Genomic DNA, 15536 nt, shown 5'->3' on the forward strand with positions numbered 1-15536 from the left:
AGGACCTGTGAGGACCTGTGATGGACCTGTGATGGACCTGTGAGGACCTGTGAGGACCTGTGATGGACCTGTGATGGATCTGTGAGGACCTGTGAGGACCTGTGATGGACCTGTGAGGACCTGTGATGGATCTGTGAGGACCTGTGATGGATCTGTGATGGACCTGTGATGGACCTGTGAGGACCTGTGATGGACCTGTGATGGACCTGTGAGGACCTGTGATGGACCTGTGGGGCCCTGTGATGGACCTGTGAGGACCTGTGATGGACCTGTGAGGACCTGTGATGGACCTGTGATGGACCTGTGTGGACCTGTGATGGACCTGTGATGGACCTGTGATGGACCTGTGATGGACCTGTGAGGACCTGTGATGGACCTGTGATGGACCTGTGATGGACCTGTGAGGACCTGTGGGGCCCTGTGATGGACCTGTGAGGACCTGTGATGGACCTGTGATGGACCTGTGATGGACCTGTGAGGACCTGTGGGGCCCTGTGAGGACCTGTGAGGACCTGTGATGGACCTGTGATGGACCTGTGAGGACCTGTGGGGACCTGTGATGGACCTGTGATGGACCTGTGATGGACCTGTGAGGACCTGTGATGGACCTGTGATGGACCTGTGATGGACCTGTGAGGACCTGTGATGGACCTGTGATGGACCTATGAGGACCTGTGTGGACCTGTGTGGACCTGTGAGGACCTGTGGGGACCTGTGATGGACCTGTGATGGACCTGTGATGGACCTGTGAGGACCTGTGATGGACCTGTGAGGACCTGTGATGGACCTGTGAGGACCTGTGATGGACCTGTGAGGACCTGTGTGGACCTGTGTGGACCTGTGAGGACCTGTGGGGACCTGTGATGGACCTGTGAGGACCTGTGATGGCCCTTTGAGGACCTGTGATGGACCTGTGAGGACCTGTGATGGACCTATGAGGACCTGTGTGGACCTGTGATGGACCTGTGATGGACCTGTGAGGACCTGTGATGGACCTGTGAGGACCTGTGATGGACCTATGAGGACCTGTGTGGACCTGTGTGGACCTGTGATGGACCTGTGATGGACCTGTGTGGACCTGTGATGGACCTGTGAGGACCTGTGTGGACCTGTGAGGACCTGTGATGGACCCAATGACACCTGGGATAGGCTCCAGCTCTCCTGCGACCCTAAATCGGATTAAGCGGGTATAGAAAATGGATGGATGGACTTTTATTCATCAGCCTAAAAAGACAAAAACTATAAAACCATAAAAACGTCATACTGTGTGAGGTTTAAGGGACAGTTTCACGTTTATCAGCAGGGATGATCAGTGATTGAAGCATTTCATGAGAGGATAAGATTTAATTAACAGTAATTTGTAATTGGGGAACATGAACTAGTCTGAGTGTGAGAAAGTACCTTTTTGGCTCATAATATAAAATCATATCTGCGTTATGGACAGATTTGGCTCTGTGATGAGACTGGATCATTTTCCAGTAAGAAGTGGAAAAACTCCAGAACACACGGAGTGAGTGTTTTGTTTAATTGTGCAACCATTTGGCTGCTTTGTTTCATTACACGATGTTTCTTTTTCTTTTTCTGACATGATTCATAATGTTGGAGGACAAAACAATAGTTTAGTCTTGAAAATATCTTCCCTCCGGGGGGGAAGTTTAATGCCACACAAGTGTTTGAGGTCAGCTGTGTTGTGTCTGCTGAGGCCGGCTGTCACACTGTAAAACAGTGCAGATCCTCATTCTCTCTCATTAATAATGTCTTACTCTGACTTGCTGTGATTGGGACCAAATGTCCTTGCTGTTAATAATCTTTTTGTTTCTCCAAAGGCTCACCTGATCCAGCCAAAACAGCCGAGACAGTTCTTTTACAACGTTAAACAGAAAATACATCTACAGACCGACTGTAATAACCTTCAAACATGATCATTCACATTATGAGACCGTTTCCAGGAAGTTTTAACTACTTCTTCTCTTGTATTTCTGCTCTAAAGAAACATGAAATATTTTAATAGCTACTTTAATTGTTGTTTTTGAAATGTGAGACGTGTGAAGAGAGGCTAAAATATACCATTTAATCCTTTAACAACATTTCAGTTTCAGTATTTTTGGGGCAGGTCTGCATATATATATATATATATATATATATATATATATATATATATATATATATATATATATATATATATATATATATATATATATATATATATATATAAGTAAATACACTTTAGTGTTGTAAACAGGCCTGCTGCAGTGCACCAGCCTGCAGGGAGCCAACCATGCCATCTAGCAGTGAATCTGACAACTAGCAAGCTAACTGTTCTGGGATGCCTTCCTAAATGGGCAGAGAATAATGACAAGAAGAAGAAAAGCTGGATGAAACACGGCATTAAAGATGTTGGAGGGGCGACAGACAGGAGTTCAGGAGTTCAGGAGTTCAGAGACTGACCACAGAAGGCAAGCTGAAGCGGATTTATTTACAAATTCAAAGAAAAATTGGTGAGACAGACAGCAAGATTTCTACTGTGACAGCAGACAGGTAAATGATAGTAAACAGTGGAGGTAAGTACTAACCAGTAAGTATAAGTACTAATCAGTGAGTATAAGTACTAACCAGTAAGTATAAGTACTAACCAGTAAGTATAACCAGTATAACTACTAACCAGTAAGTATAACTACTAACCAGTAAGCATAAGTACTAACCAGTGAGCATAAGTACTAACCAGTAACTATAAGTACTAACTAGTAAGCATAAGTACTAACCCGTAAGTATAACTACTAACCAGTAAGCATAAGTACTAACCAGTAAGCATAAGTAACAACCAGTAAACATAATACTAACCAGTAAGCATAAGTACTAACTAGTAAGCATAAGTACTAACCCGTAAGTATAACTACTAACCAGTAAGCATAAGTAGTAACCAGTAACTATAAGTACTAACCCGTAAGTATAAGTACTAACCAGTAAGCATAAGTACTAACCCGTAAGTATAAGTACTAACCAGTAACTATAAGTACTAACCAGTAAGGATAAGTACTAACCAGTAACTATAAGTACTAACCCGTAAGCATAAGTACTAACCCGTAAGTATAAGTACTAACCAGTAACTATAAGTACTAACAAGTAAACATAATACTAACCAGTAACTATAAGTACTAACCAGTAAGGATAAGTACTAACCAGTAACTATAAGTACTAACCCGTAAGCATAAGTACTAACCCGTAAGTATAAGTACTAACCAGTAACTATAAGTACTAACAAGTAAACATAATACTAACCAGTAACTATAAGTACTAACCAGTAAGGATAAGTACTAACCAGTAACTATAAGTACTAACCCGTAAGTATAAGTACTAACCAGTAAGCATAAGTACTAACCCGTAAGTATAAGTACTAACCAGTAACTATAAGTACTAACCAGTAAGGATAAGTACTAACCAGTAACTATAAGTACTAACCCGTAAGCATAAGTACTAACCCGTAAGTATAAGTACTAACCAGTAAGCATAAGTACTAACAAGTAAACATAATACTAACCAGTAACTATAAGTACTAACCAGTAAGGATAAGTACTAACCAGTAACTATAAGTACTAACCCGTAAGCATAAGTACTAACCAGTAAGCATAAGTACTAACAAGTAAACATAATACTAACCAGTAAGTATAAGTACTAACCAGTGAGCATAAGTACTAACCAGTAACTATAAGTACTAACCAGTAAGCATAAGTACTAACCAGTGAGTATAAGTGCTAACCAGTAACTATAAGTACTAACCAGTAAACATAATACTAACCAGTAACTATAAGTACTAACCAGTAAACATAATACTAACCAGTAACTATAAGTACTAACCAGTAATCCAGGTGAATATCTGAGACGAAGACTTTGTCCACTCAGAGGTGTTTTGGTTCCTGAAGCAGACCCAAACTCAGCTGCACAGAACAGCAGCAGAGAGCTGATCAGAACCTGATCAGAACCTTTACAGAAGGAAAAGGTGAATGAGCCACAGGTGAAGTGATTCAGCACCAGCCGTCTCACCTACAGCAAGGACAGAGACAGAGGATAGTATATCTAACCTGAACCTTCCTAAATCAATTAAATCACAGAGGGTTGAGGATCACTGCCAACACCTGCCTGGTTTTCTGCCTGTCACCAGAGCCAGCTGGGATTAGCAGGTGTAGCACAGTGAATCATAGCTGGATTCATACAGTTCTTTCCCTGCTAGCATGTCGCAGCAACATACCCGGCACATGCTCACCATAACAGTGCAAGCTGCAGGACTGTGAGTGACTCAGTCCTCAGCTGGAAGGTGAGCGATACTTGATACCTGCAGTGAGCTCATGTGATTACACTCTGAGGCAGTTTGGTTCAGTCAAAACAATCTTAGCTCGGTTAGCGTAGAAAAATGTCCATATGTTTGAGAAAGTGACACAAAACAGGTATCCAGTTTGTTGAAATTGAACACCAAAGGGTGCGCCTCACCGCCTCCTACAGGCGAAGCTGAGTGTGAATGTACATAAAAGCTGTAAAGATTGAAAAAAATAAGTTATTTGTCATGAAACATACTGAGAAAAGAGGAAATGTAGCACTAAAGAAATAAAAAAAAGCAGAGAAAAGAGGGAAATCCTGCACAAAAACTGAAATCCAGAAACACAGAGCATGAAACACACTGAGAAAAGAGGAAATGTAGCACTAAAGAAATAAAAAAAAGCAGGGAAAAGAGGGAAATCCTGCACAAAAACTGAAATCCAGAAACACAGAGCATGAAACACACTGAGAAAAGAGGAAATGTAGCACTAAAGAAATAAAAAAAAGCAGGGAAAAGAGGGAAATCCTGCACAGAAACTGAAATCCAGAAACACAGAGCATGAAACACACTGAGAAAAGAGGAAATGTAGCACTAAAGAAATAAAAAAAAGCAGGGAAAAGAGGGAAATCCTGCACAAAAACTGAAATCCAGAAACACAGAGCATGAAACACACTGAGAAAAGAGGAAATGTAGCACTAAAGAAATAAAAAAAAGCAGAGAAAAGAGGGAAATCCTGCACAAAAACTGAAATCCAGAAACACAGAGCATGAAACACACTGAGAAAAGAGGAAATGTAGCACTAAAGAAATTTAAAAAAGCAGGGAAAAGAGGGAAATCCTGCACAAAAACTGAAATCCAGAAACACAGAGCATGAAACACACTGAGAAAAGAGGATATGTAGCACTAAAGAAATAAAAAAAAGCAGAGAAAAGAGGGAAATCCTGCACAAAAACTGAAATCCAGAAACACAGAGCATGAAACACACTGAGAAAAGAGGAAATGTAGCACTAAAGAAATAAAAAAAAGCAGGAAAAAGAGGGAAATCCTGCACAAAAACTGAAATCCAGAAACACAGAGCATGAAACACACTGAGAAAAGAGGAAATGTAGCACTAAAGAAATAAAAAAAAGCAGGGAAAAGAGGGAAATCCTGAACAAAAACTGAAATCCAGAAACACAGAGCATGAAACACACTGAGAAAAGAGGAAATATATGACTAAACAGGCTGGAGGCAGACAGATAGCACTAAAAAAATTAAAAAAAAGCAGGGAAAAGAGGGAAATCCTGCACAAAAACTGAAATCCAGAAACACAGAGCATGAAACACACTGAGAAAAGAGGAAATATAGCACTAAAGAAATAAAAAAAGCAGGGAAAAGAGGGAAATCCTGCACAAAAACTGAAATCCAGAAACACAGAGCATGAAACACACTGAGAAAAGAGGAAATATATGACTAAACAGGCTGGAGGCAGACAGATAGCACTAAAAAAATTTAAAAAAAGCAGGGAAAAGAGGGAACTCCTGCACAAAAACTGAAATCCAGAAACACAGAGCATGAAACACACTGAGAAAAGAGGAAATGTAGCACTAAAGAAATAAAAAAAAGCAGGGAAAAGAGGGAAATCCTGAACAGAAACTGAAATCCAGAAACACAGAGCATGAAACACACTGAGAAAAGAGGAAATATATGAGTAAACAGGCTGGAGGCAGACAGATAGCACTAAAAAAATTTAAAAAAAGCAGGGAAAAGAGGGAAATCCTGCACAAAAACTGAAATCCAGAAACACAGAGCATGAATCACACTGAGAAAAGAGGAAATGTAGCACTAAAAAAATAAAAAAAAGCAGGGAAAAGAGGGAAATCCTGCACAAAAACTGAAATCCAGAAACACAGAGCATGAAACACACTGAGAAAAGAGGAAATGTAGCACTAAAGAAATAAAAAAAAGCAGGGAAAAGAGGGAAATCCTGCACAAAAACTGAAATCCAGAAACACAGAGCATGAAACACACTGAGAAAAGAGGAAATGTAGCACTAAAGAAATAAAAAAAAGCAGGGAAAAGAGGGAAATCCTGCACAAAAACTGAAATCCAGAAACACAGAGCATGAAACACACTGAGAAAAGAGGAAATGTAGCACTAAAGAAATAAAAAAAAGCAGAGAAAAGAGGGAAATCCTGCACAAAAACTGAAATCCAGAAACACAGAGCATGAAACACACTGAGAAAAGAGGAAATGTAGCACTAAAGAAATAAAAAAAAGCAGAGAAAAGAGGGAAATCCTGCACAAAAACTGAAATCCAGAAACACAGAGCATGAAACACACTGAGAAAAGAGGAAATGTAGCACTAAAGAAATAAAAAAAAGCAGAGAAAAGAGGGAAATCCTGCACAAAAACTGAAATCCAGAAACACAGAGCATGAAACACACTGAGAAAAGAGGAAATGTAGCACTAAAGAAATAAAAAAAGCAGGAAAAAGAGGGAAATCCTGCACAAAAACTGAAATCCAGAAACACAGAGCATGAAACACACTGAGAAAAGAGGAAATGTAGCACTAAAGAAATAAAAAAAAGCAGGGAAAAGAGGGAAATCTTGAACAAAAACTGAAATCCAGAAACACAGAGCATGAAACACACTGAGAAAAGAGGAAATGTAGCACTAAAGAAATAAAAAAAAGCAGGAAAAAGAGGGAAATCCTGCACAAAAACTGAAATCCAGAAACACAGAGCATGAAACACACTGAGAAAAGAGGAAATGTAGCACTAAAGAAATAAAAAAAAGCAGAGAAAAGAGGGAAATCCTGCACAAAAACTGAAATCCAGAAACACAGAGCATGAAACACACTGAGAAAAGAGGAAATGTAGCACTAAAGAAATAAAAAAAAGCAGGGAAAAGAGGGAAATCCTGCACAAAAACTGAAATCCAGAAACACAGAGCATGAAACACACTGAGAAAAGAGGAAATGTAGCACTAAAGAAATAAAAAAAAGCAGGGAAAAGAGGGAAATCCTGCACAAAAACTGAAATCCAGAAACACAGAGCATGAAACACACTGAGAAAAGAGGAAATATATGAGTAAACAGGCTGGAGGCAGACAGATAGCACTAAAGAAATTCAAAAAAGCAGGGAAAAGAGGGAAATCCTGCACAAAAACTGAAATCCAGAAACACAGAGCATGAAACACACTGAGAAAAGAGGAAATGTAGCACTAAAGAAATAAAAAAAAGCAGGGAAAAGAGGGAAATCCTGCACAAAAACTGAAATCCAGAAACACAGAGCATGAAACACACTGAGAAAAGAGGAAATGTAGCACTAAAGAAATAAAAAAAAGCAGGAAAAAGAGGGAAATCCTGCACAAAAACTGAAATCCAGAAACACAGAGCATGAAACACACTGAGAAAAGAGGAAATGTAGCACTAAAGAAATTAAAAAAAGCAGGGAAAAGAGGGAAATCCTGCACAAAAACTGAAATCCAGAAACACAGAGCATGAAACACACTGAGAAAAGAGGAAATGTAGCACTAAAGAAATAAAAAAAAGCAGAGAAAAGAGGGAAATCCTGCACAAAAACTGAAATCCAGAAACACAGAGCATGAAACACACTGAGAAAAGAGGAAATGTAGCACTAAAGAAATTAAAAAAGCAGGAAAAAGAGGGAAATCCTGCACAAAAACTGAAATCCAGAAACACAGAGCATGAAACACACTGAGAAAAGAGGAAATGTAGCACTGAAGAAATAAAAAAAAGCAGGGAAAAGAGGGAAATCCTGCACAAAAACTGAAATCCAGAAACACAGAGCATGAAACACACTGAGAAAAGAGGAAATGTAGCACTAAAGAAATAAAAAAAAGCAGGGAAAAGAGGGAAATCCTGCACAGAAACTGAAATCCAGAAACACAGAGCATGAAACACACTGAGAAAAGAGGAAATGTAGCACTAAAGAAATAAAAAAAAGCAGGAAAAAGAGGGAAATCCTGCACAAAAACTGAAATCCAGAAACACAGAGCATGAAACACACTGAGAAAAGAGGAAATGTAGCACTAAAGAAATAAAAAAAAGCAGGAAAAAGAGGGAAATCCTGCACAAAAACTGAAATCCAGAAACACAGAGCATGAAACACACTGAGAAAAGAGGAAATGTAGCACTAAAGAAATAAAAAAAAGCAGGGAAAAGAGGGAAATCCTGCACAAAAACTGAAATCCAGAAACACAGAGCATGAAACACACTGAGAAAAGAGGAAATGTAGCACTAAAGAAATAAAAAAAGCAGGGAAAAGAGGGAAATCCTGCACAAAAACTGAAATCCAGAAACACAGAGCATGAAACACACTGAGAAAAGAGGAAATGTAGCACTAAAGAAATAAAAAAAAGCAGGAAAAAGAGGGAAATCCTGCACAAAAACTGAAATCCAGAAACACAGAGCATGAAACACACTGAGAAAAGAGGAAATGTAGCACTAAAGAAATAAAAAAAGCAGAGAAAAGAGGGAAATCCTGCACAAAAACTGAAATCCAGAAACACAGAGCATGAATCACACTGAGAAAAGAGGAAATGTAGCACTAAAGAAATAAAAAAAAGCAGGGAAAAGAGGGAAATCTTGCACAAAAACTGAAATCCAGAAACACAGAGCATGAAACACACTGAGAAAAGAGGAAATATATGAGTAAACAGGCTGGAGGCAGACAGATGGCACTAAAAAAATAAAAAAAAGCAGGAAAAAGAGGGAAATCCTGCACAAAAACTGAAATCCAGAAACACAGAGCATGAAACACACTGAGAAAAGAGGAAATGTAGCACTAAAGAAATAAAAAAAAGCAGGGAAAAGAGGGAAATCTTGCACAAAAACTGAAATCCAGAAACACAGAGCATGAAACACACTGAGAAAAGAGGAAATGTAGCACTAAAAAAATAAAAAAAAAAGCAGGGAAAAGAGGGAAATCCTGCACAAAAACTGAAATCCAGAAACACAGAGCATGAAACACCGAGACAAAGAAGCCCAGGAGAGGTGAATAAACCTGCTGGAGACGATGAGGTGAATGGATGTGAGCCACAGGGAACAAGCTGAAGCAAAAACTCAGAAATGGCTTCCAGTGCAGAAATAAAATCAGTATTATCAGGAAACCACAGGGAATCATCCAGATATACATCTATAGAACATAAAGCTCTGGCCAAAGTTCAATAAATTAGATCCGACTCATTTTGTTCACTCTCTCTTCCTGCTCGGGCTTCTCCTTCCACTTTGATTATGATGTCACTGCTCGGGTCTGATGGACTTCCTGCTTCCTTCCTCATCAAACCCATCAGCCTGCTTTCCATTCGTTTTAAATCTGCCGTCATGCATCTTATAGTCGTAACTTCTCCACTTGCCCACCAGCCTTCATTCATTATTCAAATTCTTTGTGCACCAAAGTTTACGTGGATAATCTGATCCACAGTGGCTCCAAAACCTGTCATTTAATCTCCAGCGAGACTGAAATATCAAATAATAAATAAATAACCACAGCTTATGTTTTCAGACCAACAAGGAAACTCTTATTTTGAAGCTGCACCTGCTCAAAAATGATTTAAAAGTGAGGATATGAGAAAGTATTGCTGAGAAAAGTAAAGCAAATGTCATGAAATCAACACAAGGTTGAGGGAGCCGAGCCAAACCCCTGGCTGTGAGCAGGAGGAGTGGTCAGGCTGCTGGACCAGTGATAGTTCAGCTGTTTGGAAAAGCCTCAGTCAGTTGAGCTGCTCACACAGACTGAGAGCATAGGTTAAATATAGAGCAGAGTGTCACCCCCGATGACCGCGAACAAACAGGCTGAAACAGAGGGGCTGAACATCCTGAAGCGCGAGGAAGAAGGGATTTTAATGTCCTCGGGTCTCTGTAAACTTCAGGCTCAGACCTTACGGATCCACCTCAAAATCTGACTGAAAAGAGGAAGAAGAAGAGCTCAAAGTTGGATTAAAGACAAGAGGACGAACCCACTGGGATGTTGTGAGAGGTTTCAACAAAGATCTGAGGTCATTTTTGGACTTAACAGCTGAGAGACCAGGTGAGTGCAGGGAGTTCCCCATCAAACTTTTCTTGGATTTATTCTGGTGATGTGATAAAAATATCTAAAGAAGTTGATCTTAGATACTGTATGTGGAGTCAAAGTAAACAGCATGTCGTGGAGAAGATCAAATCCACTGAAAATCTAAGATTAAATCAAGAGAATTACACGAAATAAAGTAAATCAGTGGATGAAAATGAGAAAATATTCATTTTTTCAGATGTTCTCAAAGTTTATGATGTTTCCTAAAGTGAAAAATACACATAAATCCACTGAAAATCAAAGATTAAATCAAGAGAATTACACGAAATGAAGTAAATCAGTGGATGAAAATGAGAAAATATTCATTTATTCAGATGTTCTCAAAGTTTATGATGTTTCCTAAAGTGAAAAATACACATAAATCCACTGAAAATCAAAGATTAAATCAACAGAATTACACGAAATGAAGTAAATCAGTGGCTGAAAATGAGAAAATATTCATTTATTCAGATGTTCTCAAAGTTTATGATGTTTCCTAAAGTGAAAAATACACATAAATCCACTGAAAATCAAAGATTAAATCAAGAGAATTACACGAAATAAAGTAAATCAGTGGATGAAAATGAGAAAATATTCATTTATTCAGATGTTCTCAAAGTTTATGATGTTTCCTAAAGTGAAAAATACCCACATTTGGTGTCTTTTGATTAAAATTGGAATGAAATCCACATAAAACAGTGCATGAGAGGAAATAAAGGCTTGTTACAGCAGAATAAACCGACCCCAGAGGCTAAGTCATGAGACGGCGGGCTGCCAGATAAAATCTGGAAATCAGGAACATTTTGGATCTGAGGATGTAGAATAGAGGGCTTTGTCTGTAACTGAATCCTTTAATTTCTTCTGATTTCTGCTGAAAACACGCCGCTTCTTCTTTAAAGAACTGAATCTTTGGGTTGCAGTTAATCATGATGTTACTCACTGATAGTAAAAGCTGTAAAAAGGCAGAAAACCCAGTCATATTGTGCTAATTACATGAAGTGAAGTTAATGTTAATAAAGGCGACAGCTGTATTATCGTCAGTATCTGAGGACTGATCTTTAGGAGCAGGATTTAAGGACTTCATAGCATACAAGGCATGTGCTCTTAAATTAAACCTGAGTTTTTAATCTATTTATTCATATGATCCATTTGTCTTTGAGGGCTTCTACTGAGATTTATTAGATTATTTGGTACCGAACAGACAGAAATTCAAACTATTCAGACATGAAAAAGGAGAGAAAACGTCCTGATGGACATTTGGACGAAGACACCAACAGAAAGGAGAAAGACGATGAGCAGCATCGTGAGAATATGAGCTCAGGGAGGATGAAACATGACGTATTTGTGCAGTTGGATCTTTATTCGTGTGAAATAAACTCATAGATGGTGTCAGGAACAGGAAGTAAAGCAGCCGGAGCGCATAAAGGAGTAAACTAAGGTGGAAACTTTAGCAAGAGACTTGACTAAAGTACAGAAGAACAATTTAAAACCAGGTTAACACTCAAAGGAGACACAGAAAGATAAAAAAAACACGTAAAAAACACGTAAAAAACACGTAAACTGGGAGAACAAAAAGTATTCAAGCTTAGTTTGATTTTTCTATTCGTCATGAATTAATTTAATTTCTTTTCAATTCCTAATAAAGTTTTATTCAATCAGCATAAACTAATATTTTACTCGTTTCAGAGCTTCTGAGATTTTAATCTGACACATTCATCCTTATTCTAAACAATCTAAATATAAAATCCATGCAAATACTGACAGTTAAAGAAAAATATATCATAATAAAAGTGCTGAGATTAATCCTCTGCCTGCTGAAATGTATATTTATAATATTTATTACCTGTTTGTATGTGGCAGTGCTACCTGTATGCTAATGCTAATGCGTTTGGTTGAATAATAGATTGTTTTTAGAGCAGATTTATCGCCTGATAATCAGCTTGTTGAACTTATCTGATGTGACGTTGGCTTTGACTTTGGTTTGGCCTGCAGCTGCAGATTCAGCAAAAGTTTGGCCACTTTAGTAAAGGGAAGCTATTGAAGTCATTGCAAAGGTGAGCATAAAGCATGAAGAGGGGTCAGTGTGAGCCGAGAGTTAGCGCTGGCTGGGTTTGAACAGCCTTTTGTGTTCAGTATCCTTGTTATGTTGCAGCACAACAAGCTTTTCAGGTGCACAAACCAGACAAACCTGGTTAAACTCTCCCAAAAGCTTTATGTTGTGGCCAGCAGTGGGAAACCGAGGCCCTGCAACACGAACCCAAAGGGGTAACGCCACTAAGCCTCAGGCTGCCTCAGTTCTCATATAAAGAACATTTAACTCCCCCAGCACCATCAGACACTTACCTCACTTTGATCTTTGATCTGTCTGAACCCAACGCAACACAAAACCAGGAAACTCCAAGTGAAATCCTCCTTTATTGTACCAAAATACACCAAAGCAACAGAAAATACAGGACTGGACGCCACCTTTCATGTGGGTGACCTGGGTTCAAATCCCCTGCATGAAAGGTGTTATTATGACCCATTCTGCCTACCTGTGTCAGTCGCTTTGGATAAAAGCGTCTGCTAAATGCACAAAGGAAGAGGAAAGCTGGCTGTGGACAGGTGGAGGAAGGTGTGCTGCCACCGGTGGACCATCGGAATAGAATAGATGTTCAAACATGGGCAGCCGACAGAATAAAAGGGCTTTGGAATTGTTGCATTTCACATGAAAGAGGCTAATAAAGTTTGGTTAGTTAGGATGAAAAGATGAAAAATGATGAAATAATGGCTAAAACAAACATGGCTGTCCTCCAAATGATCATTTTCAACACTGGTTTGGTTTAAAGTTTTAAAAATAAGGCAAAAATCCGCCCAAAAGTAGGACAGTAGGAATAAGTTTAGTGAATTTGAAGTGTAAAAAAAACGAAGAGTTCCAGGAAACGAGCATTTCTGTGTTAATGACTTACTGGAACAAAGTTATACGCTCTAAACCGTGCACGGTTACTCATGAAAAGGGCATCTGTGAGGCTCTCGCTCAGTAAATCCTCTCATAATGGTCCAGTAAAAGCTTGTTTCACAAAGCAGCACATTAGAAGGCACTAATTTAATGGATCTTTTAACAGAGAGCTTAAAAAATGCTCATCTCCGGGGATAGGCTGCTCATGCCGATATGAACAGAAACGCAGGCTGAGAGGAGATGATGCAGCAACACCGTTTATATTAGAAAATGTTTCTGTTTCTGTATTTATCAGACGCTTTTATCCAAAGCGACTTACAAATGAAGATATAACAGCTATATAAAAAGCTAACAATAAGCTAACAATAAGCTAACAATAAGCTAACAATAAGCTACATAGAAGGAACCCAGGAGTCCGACTCTGTCAGAGGGGACAGAGTAGAGATAGGGTGCAGGCATAGAAGGAAGAGCAGAAAGATAAAGAGCAGAGATAGAGGGGGGAGGGAAGTACAAGGTAAGTGCTGGGATAGGAGATGCTCTCTGAAGAGCTGGGTTTTCAGGAGCTTCTTGAAGATAGACAGGGACGCCCCTGTTCTGGTAGCGCTCGGTAGGTCATTCCACCATCGTGGGACGACACATGAACAGAGTTTGGATTGTCTTAGGCGTGGTGTAGGAGCTGCTAGACGACAATCCTGGGACCAACGGAGGGACCCAGTTGGGACAGAAGCCTTTGCAAGAGCATTCAAGTAGATGGAGCCGTTCCATTAAGCTCTTTGTAGCTAACATCAGGGACTTGGATCTGATGCTAAGGGCAGCCAGAGGAGCTCAATGAACAGAGGGGGGGCGTGTTCTTTTAGGCTGATCCAAGACCAGACACACCGCCGCGTTCTGGACCATCTGCAGAGGTTTCACAGGCTGGAGACCAGTTAGGAGACCAGTTAGGAAACCAGTTAGGAGACCAGTTAGGAGAGCAGTTAGGAGACCAGTTAGGAGACCAGTTAGGAAACCAGTTAGGAGACCAGTTAGGAAACCAGTTAGGAGACCAGTTAGGAGACCAGTTAGGAAACCAGTTAGGAAACCAGTTAGGAGAGCAGTTAGGAGACCAGTTAGGAGACCAGTTAGGAGAACAGTTAGGAGACCAGTTAGGAGACCAGTTAGGAGAACAGTTAGGAGACCAGTTAGGAGACCAGTTAGGAGACCAGTTAGGAAACCAGTTAGGAAACCAGTTAGGAGACCAGTTAGGAGAACAGTTAGGAGAGCAGTTAGGAGACCCGTTAGGAGACCCGTTAGGAAACCAGTTAGGAAACCAGTTAGGAGAGCAGTTAGGAGAGCAGTTAGGAGAACAGTTAGGAGACCAGTTAGGAGACCAGTTAGGAAACCAGTTAGGAGACCAGTTAGGAGACCAGTTAGGAAACCAGTTAGGAGACCAGTTAGGAGACCAGTTAGGAAACCAGTTAGGAAACCAGTTAGGAGACCAGTTAGGAGAACAGTTAGGAGACCAGTTAGGAAACCAGTTAGGAGAGCAGTTAGGAAACCAGTTAGGAAACCAGTTAGGAGACCAGTTAGGAAACCAGTTAGGAAACCAGTTAGGAAACCAGTTAGGCGCTGCTAGACGACAATCCTGGGACCAACGGAGGGACCCAGTTGGGACAGAAGCCTTTGCAAGAGCATTCAAGTAGATGGAGCCGTTCCATTAAGCTCTTTGTAGCTAACATCAGGGACTTGGATCTGATGCTTAAAGTCAAACAAACATGAGAAGAAGAAGAGTTCAACCAGTCATCAAACCAAGCCTGAGTTTGGTCTGAAATAAAGATAAAGAGGAACCACAAGATGAGGTCACAGGATGGTTCATCAACTAAAAATACGCCAAAATACATGCCGGAGAGCAGAAGCAGGCGGGATTCTTCCCCCAGTTGTGGACATGGTCACACTGAGCTCAGCTGTCTGAAGAATTTACGGCGACTTGGACAACAATGAAGCAGCAGACATCGTTCCCATCCTCCTTCTCCCTCCCAGATCTCCCCCTGCAGAGAAGCTCGTTCTTCCCCTCATTCTTAGATGGTGTTCAGTTCGAAAGGTGCCAGGAAATGATTGTAAGGGTGGGTACTCGAAGCTGAAATATGAAAATAATGCATTTGTTTGTGAGGCTCCTCAGGCCAACAACACTGATTGGGTTCTGGTGATGATCCAGATCGTAGATTTTCGTCCTTGCAGGATATTAAAGGGCTAA

The 15536-nt window shown here is 40.0% G+C and overlaps 1 protein-coding gene across 1 annotated transcript in view; it reads left to right on the plus strand.

The window, feature by feature from the left end:
• The first annotated feature begins 10183 nt into the window (after positions 1 to 10183).
• Positions 10184 to 15536, plus strand: part of filip1b (filamin A interacting protein 1b) — a 54099-nt gene continuing 48746 nt past the window's right edge. Inside the window, exon 1 of the mRNA XM_072361819.1 lies at positions 10184 to 10347. The gene's annotated coding sequence lies outside the window, so the exon portion shown is untranslated. The remainder of the gene's footprint in view (positions 10348 to 15536) is intronic.

Source organism: Leuresthes tenuis, unplaced genomic scaffold, assembly GCF_036924035.1.
Source record: "Leuresthes tenuis unplaced genomic scaffold, fLeuTen1.0.hap1 SCAF_13, whole genome shotgun sequence".
Lineage (NCBI taxonomy): Eukaryota > Metazoa > Chordata > Actinopteri > Atheriniformes > Atherinopsidae > Leuresthes > Leuresthes tenuis.